This window comes from Macaca mulatta, chromosome 2, assembly GCF_049350105.2.
Source record: "Macaca mulatta isolate MMU2019108-1 chromosome 2, T2T-MMU8v2.0, whole genome shotgun sequence".
Classification (NCBI taxonomy): domain Eukaryota; kingdom Metazoa; phylum Chordata; class Mammalia; order Primates; family Cercopithecidae; genus Macaca; species Macaca mulatta.
Genome location: NC_133407.1, coordinates 18,448,306 through 18,460,485, shown reverse-complemented (window position 1 = coordinate 18,460,485; position 12,180 = coordinate 18,448,306). Strand labels below are relative to the sequence as shown.

At 39.2% G+C, this 12,180-nt stretch overlaps 1 long non-coding RNA gene across 1 annotated transcript in view; it reads right to left on the bottom strand.

Annotated features, from left to right (window-relative positions):
• LOC144339499 (uncharacterized) overlaps positions 1 to 3,032 on the bottom strand; it is a 95,378-nt gene extending 92,346 nt beyond the window's left edge. Inside the window, exons 1-2 of the long non-coding RNA XR_013414504.1 lie at positions 2,830 to 3,032; positions 1,275 to 1,390 (exon numbers count right to left, since the gene is read on the bottom strand). This is a non-coding gene — a long non-coding RNA (uncharacterized LOC144339499). The remainder of the gene's footprint in view (positions 1 to 1,274; positions 1,391 to 2,829) is intronic.
• Between the last annotated feature and the right edge of the window lie 9,148 nt (positions 3,033 to 12,180).

Here is a 12,180-nt window from a genome sequence, read left to right as displayed (position 1 = left end):
GGCAGGTCAATTTCCCCATCTCTCATTCTCTCATATAAATATACAATATAAGAATACAGTATAATATATGTGTAGTATCTTTTTTATAATAAACAGTAAATTTTCTAGAATATTTTATTATTTATATGGTAATACGAATAGCACAGATACTCATGAATTCATCAGCTTATATAGAAAACATTTATAGTCAGATTTATATGCCCTACTAAATGACTATATTATGTAATAAAGATATATTTGTTAAAAATACTAGAAAATTTGAGTTTTTCTAGTATTTTCTTCGTAAATTAAAATTTACAAAGTTATATAACATGGACTATAATGACTACAATTGTAGCAAGAGCAGTGGTAGTAGTCAATAATAACAATAGCAGCACTTTGAGTTCAGTTAATCTTCCTGTGACTTACATATATTATATCATGGAATCCTAATGACAATTCTATGAAGGAATAGTATTTTCCTCATTCATATAAATGAGGAAACTAAAGTTTAGAGTTATAAAATAACTCAGTTCTATCAAGGTCACCTACCATGTAAGTGGTAAATATCAGATTAAAACACAAATTTGCTTTATTCTAAAATCCTCTGCTCTTAACCACCAAAAAGGCAGTTAATAGCACCTGTCTTCCATTTTAATCTCATTTTTTGGAAGAACAGGTTTATCTATGGTCATTTGATTTGGCGAAATTTATGAAGTCATAAGAAGGAAAATATCAGTTCCCAGATTCAGAAATCTATATAATTTCACCCTTTTTAAATAAAATACAATCCACTTGGAGTAACCTAGTAAAACATTTTTGTCTGATGTAATCATTTCTAGATATTAATGATAGAAAAGCATTTTAGAGGGCAGAAAAAGTGGCAGACCACCCACAAGAACTCTTGGATATTGGTGTACTTACCCTTAAAAGGAATTTTGATATATTCACAAAATTCTGATGAATTTGAGAGCATTCTGATGCTAATGCTCACTCAAAACCACCATCACCAACTGCACGTGCTTCGAATAACCACATCAGGACAAACAGAGACAAATGCATATTCTATTAAAATCCCAATGTTCTTCTTTTGCTAATTTTAAGAAATAGAATACAATCGTAAGGTAATTGTTGGAAGTGATTTTAGAAATCAGCCAAACAGGATGGCATGTACCTATAGTCCCACCTACTCAAGAGACTGAGGCAGGAGGATTGCTTGAGCCCAAGAGTAACAAGGCCAACTTGAGCAATGTAATGAGATCCCCATCTCCAAAAGAAAAAAAAAATTGTCTTACCTAGGCCACTTTTGAGGCTGAGGTGGGAGGATCTGTTGAGTCGGGGAGGTCGAGGCTTCACTGAGCTGTGATCACGCCACTGCACTGCGCTCCAGCCTGGGCAACAGAATGAGACCCTGTCTCAAACACACAAAAAGAAAGGCATAGACTCTTGTTTATAACAAGTGAACCAAAGATATTCAAGGGCAAAGCTAATCACCTCTTTCATCCATCCTTCTCTCCAATGACATTCTACTGAAAAGATCACTAGCAATGGCTGAGTATGTGTATTTTTTCATTCTTTCATCCTTAAAAGTAATAGCCAGGATACATACATATATATACACACACACATATATATACATGTGTACATATATATGTGTGTACTTATATACACGTATATGAAGGAATAGTATTTTCCTTATTTATATAAATGAGGAAACTAAAGTTTAGAGATATAAAATAACTCAGCTCTATCAAGGTCACCTACCATGTAAGTGGTAAATATCAGATTAAAACACAAATTTGCTTTACTCTAAAATCTGCTGCTCTTAACCACCAAACAAGGCAGTTAACAGCACCTGTCTTCCATTTTAATCTCGTTTTTGGGAAGAACAGGTTTATCTATGGTCATTTGATTTGGCAAAATTTTTGAAGTCACAAGAAGGAAAATATCACTTCCCAGATTAAGAAAACTATGTAATTTCACCCTTTTTAAATAAAATGGTATATATACACACACATGTGTACATATATATGTGTGTACATATATATACACATATCTATGTATGTATATATGTATGCATGCTGGTGACATATGTATACACACATACAAATAAGTTTTTGCTTGGTGGTTTTCACAAAATTCAAAAATACTGTTTTTCACTTTGGCAAACTTAAAAAAAAAACAACAGTTTATCAAGGATGGACATTCATACCAGCCATTAGCTATAGATCAAACTTTTTTTTTCCAATTTCTTTAGACATATATGCACATAAACTACATTTTTTAACCAAAAAAAGTGTTCATAGAATAAATGCGAAAAAAATTTTAAGTATACACTTTCTCTCTTTCTCTCCGTCTTGGTTTACTTTTCCCTTCCTATGCTTGTCTCTGTTTACTCATCCCCCCACACCATCCTCAAGCTGTGTTTAGGCTAATTTGTGTTAGTTTCTTATATTCATAATCATATAAAATCTATATATGGATATACATACATAAAAATATTACTTATCTAAATTTAAAATAAATTTTATTGTATATATTTGAAGTTCACAACATGTTATAGGATACATGTACATAGTAAAATGGCTACTACAGTGAAACAGAATAACATATCTATCATCTTAGTTACTTTCATAGTCAGTGATTTTGAGTAATACCGTGATCATTTTACTCTATTTCATGTTTTTACTGTATTTTTAAATAGTATGAAGTATTCAAAACATAGCAAGTCTGAAACATAAAACATACACATTGTTTTCCCTAGAGACAATCACTATTACTAGTTTCTTGTGTGTGTTTTCCCACAAATAATTATCCAAACGTAAATGCTAGGGACTATAAGATACTCACTGTTTGGCACTTTAACTTTCCCATGTAATAATATTTCTTGTGATGTGGTGGATCAGAGTGGTGGGAAAAGCTATAGGGAAAGGACGCAAACCTTCTGAAAGGTCAGGTTTTGCAAAGCCCTGGGGGAGAATAGCTGAAAACAACTGTCCTATAACTCTGAGGCAGAGGGCAAGGAGTAAGTACAAGGGAGTGTAGGGAAATTTATCTTAAACAGGCTTGTTTATTTATATTGACCAGGAACTGACCTTTGATCATCCACGCCCATGCACGAGACGTTCCCTGAAAGGGGAACAATAAATGTTAATTACCTACAGGTTGCGTTTGCTCCAGGTTTTCAGCATTGCGCCTGCACTGAGTAAAAGCAAGCAGCTCCAGCTTCTTGGGGCTGATCTTTGGTCACTAGAGCCAGGCAGTCACCTAGTTGTTCTTATGCTGCACACCTGTGTTTGAGTACTCATTTCATCAGTCCGCCAGGGTCTGCAGGACACACCCGGCACTTGTGTATGGAGTAGCTTTATTCACTTTACTGGCTGCATAATATTTCAACATATGGATGTACCAGAACTTATTTAGCTAGTCCCATATTGCTAAAATTTTCTTGTTTACAAACTCTAGCTCTTCCTAAAGTGTAGCATTTAATATTGTCCAAATGATATTTTGTACATGTGTGAAAGAATGCTTGAGGAATAAATTCCTAGAAGTGGAATTGGTATGTCAAAGTGCACATGCTTTTAAAATGTTGAATAACTAGTTTTTAGAAGATCTTAGGTGAGAAATCAGATATTAAGATTTCTTCCACAGTGCTATTTCAGACTCAAAAAATTCAGTCTTCCCTGAAGAAATTGGAATTTTGCCTGGCACAGAAATCAAGGCTAGGATTTCCCTGAGATTGGAAAAAAATCTCTCTTAAACTCGCCTCCTCTTGCGATCCTCTAAATATTTCAGAGGGATGAGGAAAGGGGCAAAAGCCCTATCCAGCAGGCAACTGGTTAAGGCTGAGTTGTGTGTGGGTGACCGGAGAAGGTCTAGTTATTTTCAGGCACCAGAACTTAGGAACTTGAGAAAGGAACTGGCTTTTCTATACAGATGAGTGGTTTGTGTCTCACAGAAGGACCAGGTTTTACTATTCAAATCAGAACGAAGAACCACAAGAACCAAAGCCGATTAATTAAGGGTTTTCTCTGACTTCAGAATGAGCTATGAGTTTCTTTTATTTTTATCTTTCACTCATCCTCTTCTTCCCCCTATGTAGCTCTCTGTATTTCAGTTCCAAAGTGTGACTACTTGGTTGAATTTTTTCTGATAGGATCAGAGCCATCTATTTATCAACGTGTTAGATTCAGAAGACTACTCTTTTTGCATGTTATTCCTTAACAGAAGCAGAGATATTTCACTTGTGCTCTGTCGCAGCTTCTGTTACCGGATTGACATGCTTTCTGCCAACTGCCAGAACATGTTTTTCTTTGTCCTTTTTCTTCTTTGTTTTTCCCCTAGCAGTGCAGCAATAATCTTAATGTGCTGTTGTGTTTGAATAGTCAATTTAGGCTGACTATTAAAATAAAATAGCACATTATAAAACTACATTGATGAGTGCCCTCCAAATGGTAGATGCCATGGAGATAGTGTTCTTTTAAAGGGACAAGAGAGCCTAGGGCAATATGACTGTGTTATACCATCATCCCCAAACACAGTTTGTTTTTTACCTTTTCTGTTGGTTTCTGCTTGCTGAGATACCCAATTCCGGGCGGCCACTGAAGGGGCAGCACTAAATGAGAGTGTAAGCCTATTATCCAGTGTGCAGTTCCCTGTTATCCCAGCACTGCCTCACCAGAAAGAACTGGAGAAACAATTCTGTAGGGAATCTCCAAGTTTTTGTATGCCCTTAGGCAGAACACCAGAGTTTGTTGTTGTTGTTGTTGTCGTTGTTTTTTGAGACAGGATCTCACTCTCACATCCAGGCTGGAGTACAGTGGTATGGTCATACCCCACTGCAACCTCCAACTCTCAAACAATCCTCCCACTTCAGCCTCCTGAGTAGCTGGGACTATAGACATGTGCCACCACACCTGGCTAATTTTTATTTTTGTATTTTTTGCAGAGATGGGGGTCTCACTATGTTGCCCAGGCTGGTCTCAAACACCTGGGCTCAAGCAATCCACCCGCCTCAGCCTCCCAAAGTGCTGGGGTTACAGGCATGAGCCACTGTGTCCAGCCCAGAAGTATCTTTATGTTAATATAGATCTAGAAGAAACAGCAACATTCATCCCTTGTTGGTTCTAATTAAGAAACCAAGTAAGAATTCAGCAAAATGAGAATAGATTATATTTTCACCATCTCCAACTCATTTTTTAGTTCCACTTTCTTTTTTTTTTTTTTTTTTGAGACGGAGTCTCACTCTGTCGCCCAGGCTGGAGTGCAGTGGCCGGATCTCAGCTCACTGCAAGCTCCGCCTCCCGGGTTTACGCCATTCTCCTGCCTCAGCCTCCCGAGTAGCTGGGACTACAGGCGCCCGCCACCTCGCCCGGCTAGTTTTTTGTATTTTTTTTAGTAGAGACGGGGTTTCACCGTGTTAGCCAGGATGGTCTCGATCTCCTGACCTCGTGATCCACCCGTCTCGGCCTCCCAAAGTGCTGGGATTACAGGCTTGAGCCACCGCGCCCGGCCTAGTTCCACTTTCACCTAAACCTTGACCAAGTGACTCCTTGACTTGTCAGTCTTTGACTTTGACAGTCATGTAGTCTACTTTCTAATGGTTCCCCAGATTTTAGAGATTTTTCTACTTCTCCCTTCAACGATTTTCTTTTTTCTTTCTTCTTTTACTTTTTGTTCATTCGCAATCCTTCATTTCTGCCAAGTGACAATCGTTGCATATAAGAGCTCCCTGGATATAATGGTCAAGGGAACAATATGGCAATATATTCAGAGAAATAGTTTTGGTCCTGGGAAGAGGGAACTGAAATGCTGGTTCAGTCACTCGCCACTTACACAGTTCAATTAACAAGAGCAGGGTCTGTTCTAAAGAAAATGACTTCTTATTTCAAAGTTAGCTCGGGAGAAGAAGTACAGGTTTCCTGCCTTTAAGGGTACCACTGCACTTTCGAAGCAGAAAGTGAGCTTTTTTTTTTTTTTTTTTTTTTTTTTTGAGATGGAGTTTCGCTCTTGTTGTCTAGGCTGGAGTGCAGTGGCCGGATCTCCGCTCACTGCAACCGCTGTCTCCCGGGTTCAAGTGATTCTCCTGCCTCAGCCTCCCAAAGAGCTGGGATTACAGGCATGAGCCACAACGCCCAGCTAATTTTTTTGTATTTTTAGTAGACATGGGGTTTCTCCATGTTGGTCAGGCTCGTCTCAAACTCCCGACCTCAGGCGATCCACCCGCTTCGGCCTCCCAAAGTGCTGAGATTACAGGCGTCAGCCACTGCGCTGGGCCGAAAGTGAGCAATTTTAAAGGGGACCTAACATGAACTGCCCACGGGGGTCGGGGGGGTGAGCAGATGAGGGGTCCACATGTTAGCTTGGTGCCTTATCTACCCAGCTGGTTCTGCTGACACTTTCCTCTTCCTCTCGGGCAGGTAGACTTTGGATTATAAATAGACGGTTAATCTCTTCAGGAAACCTCCTGCTGGCCGAGAGTTCTTTTCTGTGGCTCCTAAGCACATAGTTAGAACTTGCCCTATAGGGAATGTCTGGTGAAGGGGAGGTAAAAGGCTGTATTTGCATTTCTGAAGGGCTAAGTAGGAAGTGGGGTAAAGGAGGAAAAAGAGAGAGAGAAAATAAACTATCTCTTAGAAAAATGGGGGTAGTCCAGATGACTAAGCTCTGATTTTTTCTTATCTTGCCCACATTCCTAAAGGGTCTGGGAAGTCATGCCTTACAAACCATAAATTCTATCAGTCAGTTTTATTTAACCATACAGATCATGACTTACTTTCCAATCTGCCTCTGGATAACATGTGACAAAGGAGAAAATCAAAATATTTTACCCCCAAACATGTTTCTTTACCATATTTTGAAATAGGCTTGCACTGTAAAGAATCTCTATTAACATAGCTAGATCTTTTTCTTCCTGGCCTTCCCAATCCTGAAGAGATTAACTGAGAGTCTAGAACCTTTTAAAGGTCTGAATAGGGAACATTTGTCATATACTGTCTCTAAGGGCAGCCACTATGAGACTTCAAAAGAACCCTGAGGTCTCCACAATCTTTCATCTTCACCTAAATATTTCCTTTCCATTGATCCCAGGTCTTTAGACAAATTCAACCAATTGTCAACCAGAAAATGTTTAAATTTACCTGTAGCCTGGAAGACCCCCATTTTGAATTACCCTGCCTTTCTGGACCAAAGCAATGTATTTCTCAAATGTATTTGATGTTTCATGCCTCCCTAACATGTATAAAACCAAGCTGCACCCCGACCACTTTGGGTACATGTTCTCAGGACTTCCTGAGGGCTGTGTCATGGGTGATGATCACTCATATTTGGCTCAGAGTAAATCTCTTCAAATATTTTACAGAATTTGACTCTTTTCTTGTCGACACTCTCAGTTACAATATATGTTTTTGCCTACTCTTTGAATTTACAAAATTGACACTAGGTTCTTGAAGCCTTTCTCTCAAAGAAGATTGGATAGTTAGAAACTGTTAGAATAGATCATTTTTTTCCTCCCACATTCTGGCCCAGGTTCTACCATGTTTACGAATTAGTAGAAACACACAGGCATCCTGAGAAGTACTAGGCAATCATAGACTTGTCAAGTTTGAAATTAACCAGTTAGTGTCTCTTTTATCATACAGAATAATTTTCTGAATGTTAATCTGCAGTCTCTCAACTCTAAATTTCATCAGTGTGCAAGAGTTTGCATTGAATAAATCTGCTAGTAAAGTTTTAAAGAAGAAAATCAGATAGAGCTTATCTATTGTGAAAGGAAAATAAATTTCAGGACCCCCAAATCACTAAGCCAAAGGAAAAAGTCAAGCTGGAACTACATCAGGTAAACCTGCCTCCCATTTTATTCCTAAATAAGATAGCTCTAAAGATTAAAACTAACAAACAAAAAACAAACTATATACCTCTCTCACAATTTGCCCTCACAATTTGCCCACAAAATCTTTACCATAAAACAGTTCTGTTGAATTTTACACTGACAGTATAAATTAATAGCTTATCTTCACAGGTATGGGACAAAGGACAGACAGAAATAAAACTAATCCCTCTGCTCACCTGAGACAAATGCATATCTCGTTCCTTCCTCTGCCCTATTATTTATGTAAAAACGCAGATTCACTGAGCCAGACTAGGGCATAAATACCTATTCCTCTACCCACAGCCTGACATGTAAAATGTGAATTCAGTGAAAGGCTGATCAAAAACCTAAAGGAATGCAACCTCTTGTTTCTTATCTACCTGTGACCTGGAAGCCCCCACTTTGAGTTGTCCTGACTTTTTGGACCAAATCAATATACATCTTACACATATTGATTGATGTCTCATGTCTCCCTAAAATGTGTAAAACCAAGGTGTGCCCTGAGCACCTTGGGCACATGTGGTAAGCAACTGCTGAGGCAGTGTGTCATGGGTACATTCTCAACCTTGGCAAAAAAGACTTTCTAAATTGATTGAGACCTGTCTCGGATACTTTTGACTTCACAGTTTGTGACCTTATGTTGATTTACATAGAGCTATGTTTATACTCAATGAGCTCACTATAAATCTTAAAATGTCCTAGAAGTGAAGAGCATCATTCAATGTGTTCAAAGTTTTCTTCTTAAAAATGTGCCCTCCTATCCTGTCTCTACTAAAATACAAAAAATTAGCTGAGCGTGGTCGCGCATGCTTGTAGTCCCAGCTACACAGGAGGCCAAGGCAGGGAATCACTTGAACTTGGGAGGCAGAGGTTGCAGTGAGCTGAAACGTGCCACTGCACTCCAGCCTGGCAACAGAGCAAGACTCCATCTCAAAAAAAAAAGTGCCCTACTTCCCCTTCCCCCTTCCCCTTCCCCTTCCCCTTCCCCTTCCCCTTCCCCTTCTCCTTCTCCTTCTCCTTCTCCTTCTTCTTCTTCTTCCTCTTCCTCTTCCTCTTCCTCTTCCTCCTCTTCCTCTTCTTCTTCTTCTTCCTCTTCTTCACAGGATTTCATTCTGTCACTTAGGCTGGAGTGCAGTGGCACGATCTTGGCTCACTGCAACCTCAACCTCCCAGGCTCAGGTGATCCTCCCACCTCAGCCTCCTGAGTAGCTGGGACTACAGGCATACACCACCACATCTGGCTAATTTTTGTCTTTTATGTGGAGGCAGCGTTTCACCATGTTGCCCAGGCTGGTCTCAAACTCCTGGGCTCAAGTGAACTACCCACCTTGGCCTCCCAAAGTGCTGGGATTACAGACATGCACCAGTGTGCCTAGTCAAATGTGCCCTTCTTTTAAAGTTTGAAAATGCATTGACTTGATACGCTTACACCTTTCTGCACAAGTCTATTTTCTCAACCTACTTTCTATAAATAGTTCTCAATCTGCTATCATTTCCCTGAGAGTGGAAACATGAAAGTTCAATACAAGGAAGGAAAAACTGAAAATTTCAGTACTAGAATCAGAGTGAAGAAGAAAACTTAAAAGCAACCTAGGAAGTTTCAGCTAGCTAATGATGGTAGCTCCAATGTCCCTAATGGGCTGCATTGAATTCCTATTGTCTTTATTAGGCGTGTAGTTGCTTCTTCACTGGACCATAAGTAAGAGTCAACTCCATGTGGAGTTGAAACAGAAAAATTTCCCTGACCCCTTAACGGGCCTTGCAAAAGGGGCACTTTACTTACTCAGCCTGTAGCCCTTAACCCCTTGCGGGAGGGAGAGCACACAGGTGAGCAGGTTCAGGAGCTGGGACTACTACTTCTGGGCACCAGCAGGAGCAGAGCTCAGTGCAGTCCCATGGCAGCGCCTAGAGGTGTACCTGTGACACTTGGAGCCCCAGAGAGCATGTGTTACAGTGCCCTTTTAGCTTTGCCATCTGCAGAGGGCTTAAGAATTAAATGACTAAAGCGTCTGTACCCGTGGCTCCCAAGCTCTTGTTCAGTGTCCAGGAGAATCAGGTCACATGAAGGAATTGAAAGGTAGTGAATATGGAGGATATTTATTGCCACTGAAAGTGGCTTTCATCAGGAAAGGGAGCTGAGAACGGGATAGAGTGAGAACGTTGTCTTCCCCTGGAGTCTGGCCACTCCTGGCAAGGCTTTTCTCCAAAGTCCTGCCATCAAGCTGTCCCTCTGAAGTCAAGCTGCTTCTCTCAGACGTCTGGCTACTTCTTTTCTCCTCCCCGCTCCTCTCTGTCTAGAATTTCTCTGCCTCTTGTCCCTATCAGAGTGACTTTCAATGCTGACTTCCTAAGGGGACTTGTACACTTCTCCTATAGAAAGGATTATATATGCTCTCATGAGAGATCTAGCAGTTAGCAGTTGGCAAATCATAACTTTTTAGACTGTGCTTTGTTTCCTTTAATAACAGTAAGATGGAAATTGTGGGAAAACAAAGAGCAGAGGGCAGTCCAAGCCTTTTATTCCTTATTAAATGCAATGAAAAGCAATATCCAGACATTAGTCCTTCTGCCTCTTGCACTTGGTTTCAAGGGGGCTTCTTCAATTCTTTATGTGGTCCTGAAGCCCAGGGCTGGCACCTTCTACCCAGTGATTAGGATTAAATATGGGACTGTGTCCAAATACACTATGGAACGCTTTCAGCAAATGCAGCAAAAGGAGGGCCTGTTTCGAGCAGAAATTGTAGGAGCCTACAGTGAAGTAGAATTATAACTTCTTTTTCTGTAATTAAAATATGATTCCCTAATGTATCAAAAAGCTCAAGCAAATAGTTTTATGCAAATATACTTTAGGCAGGATATTTGCTGATATTATGTAACATTTTTCAGGAAAGATATGCCGCATATGTTTCAGGAAATGGCACAATGATAGTGGCATAACTCCATTGTGAATGAGGAAGCAAAGTCTTAATTCCGTATGCTCCTACGAGGGAAAAAAAAAATTCCCTGGACGTCCAAGTTGACTCAAACCCCTAATAAATAATTTTCTCCTCTTCTCACATCTTCCAGGGAAAACTTAATAAGACTAGATTGGATTTTGACTCACAGAAATCATTAGGAGGAATCATGGAATACAATAACTTAACAGATTAATGAAGTACAAATTTCAGATCTATGAAGAATGGTGAAAGTTATCATAATTTTATAATTTCAAAATAGGTTTACTCTATCTTATATCTAAAATTTCGTTAGAAAATATAGATCCATAAAACAGTTATTTGGAAGCTAAAGGAAATCAGTTAAAATTATCATAATTTTGGCAAACTGGCTTACCCAAAAGCAGGACTCTTTGAGGTTAAATGGTTTCAGGACACTCCAGAATTCATCCTAGTGAGGTAGATGTTTAAGAACTAGTCTAAGTAGACAGTAAATAATTGGATTGAGTTGCTTCTAATAATAGTTACTTTATAAACACTTCCTGGTTTTTACTTTTCTTCTGTAACAATGTAGCTACTCTTCATCTACCGCTGGCATGTTGGACCCAAATACACAAACAGTAAGATGAAGTCTGAAACAACACTTACTTGTGGGCATCTAATTGAATGTAAAATTGAATTAGGGAGCTGACAGGGTTTGTTCTTTCCAGGACACAAAATATTTTTGAGATGGGGAATATCTAAGGGTTGAAGGACACTAAATATTGGCAGCTGATATAAAAGTTATTGCCAAATTCAGTGCACAAGTGTAGTCCTTATTTTTTCACTATGATTTGTGCTTCTTTACATTTGGATTTTTTGCCATTTCTGAGTCTAAGAAACTGGGGCAGTAATAGGATATGTTTTTTTCCTGCTCACTGGCCCTCAAATTTTGGGGGGCCATTAGGAAAGCCAGAATTATATCAACCAGATGGGCTCAGGATCCATCTACTTTTTTCCATTATAGAACTCTGTCCCTTCCTGCCATCTTCCTTCAGCCAACTCTCCACTCTATTCAGAGTCCACAAACTCTCTCTACCTTTTATGTTTTTAAATGCCAAAGTTCTGTTACTCATCTCTTCTCAAACAATTTAGTTGGATTATCACTGATGGAGGCTTCTATCTTTGATATATTACAGACCTTGTTCACAGAACTTCTTGAGATGGGGTTGTGAGAGCTCGTAACCTTTGTAAGTTCCTTTTTTTCTTTTTATTTCTTTTATTGTGGTTATGAAAAAAAAAACCCTTGTAACATGAGATACATGCTTTCCACAATTTTTAAGTGAATAGTACAGAATTGTTAACTATAAACATAATACTGTACAGCAGATCTCTAAACTTTTTCATTTGCATGACTGA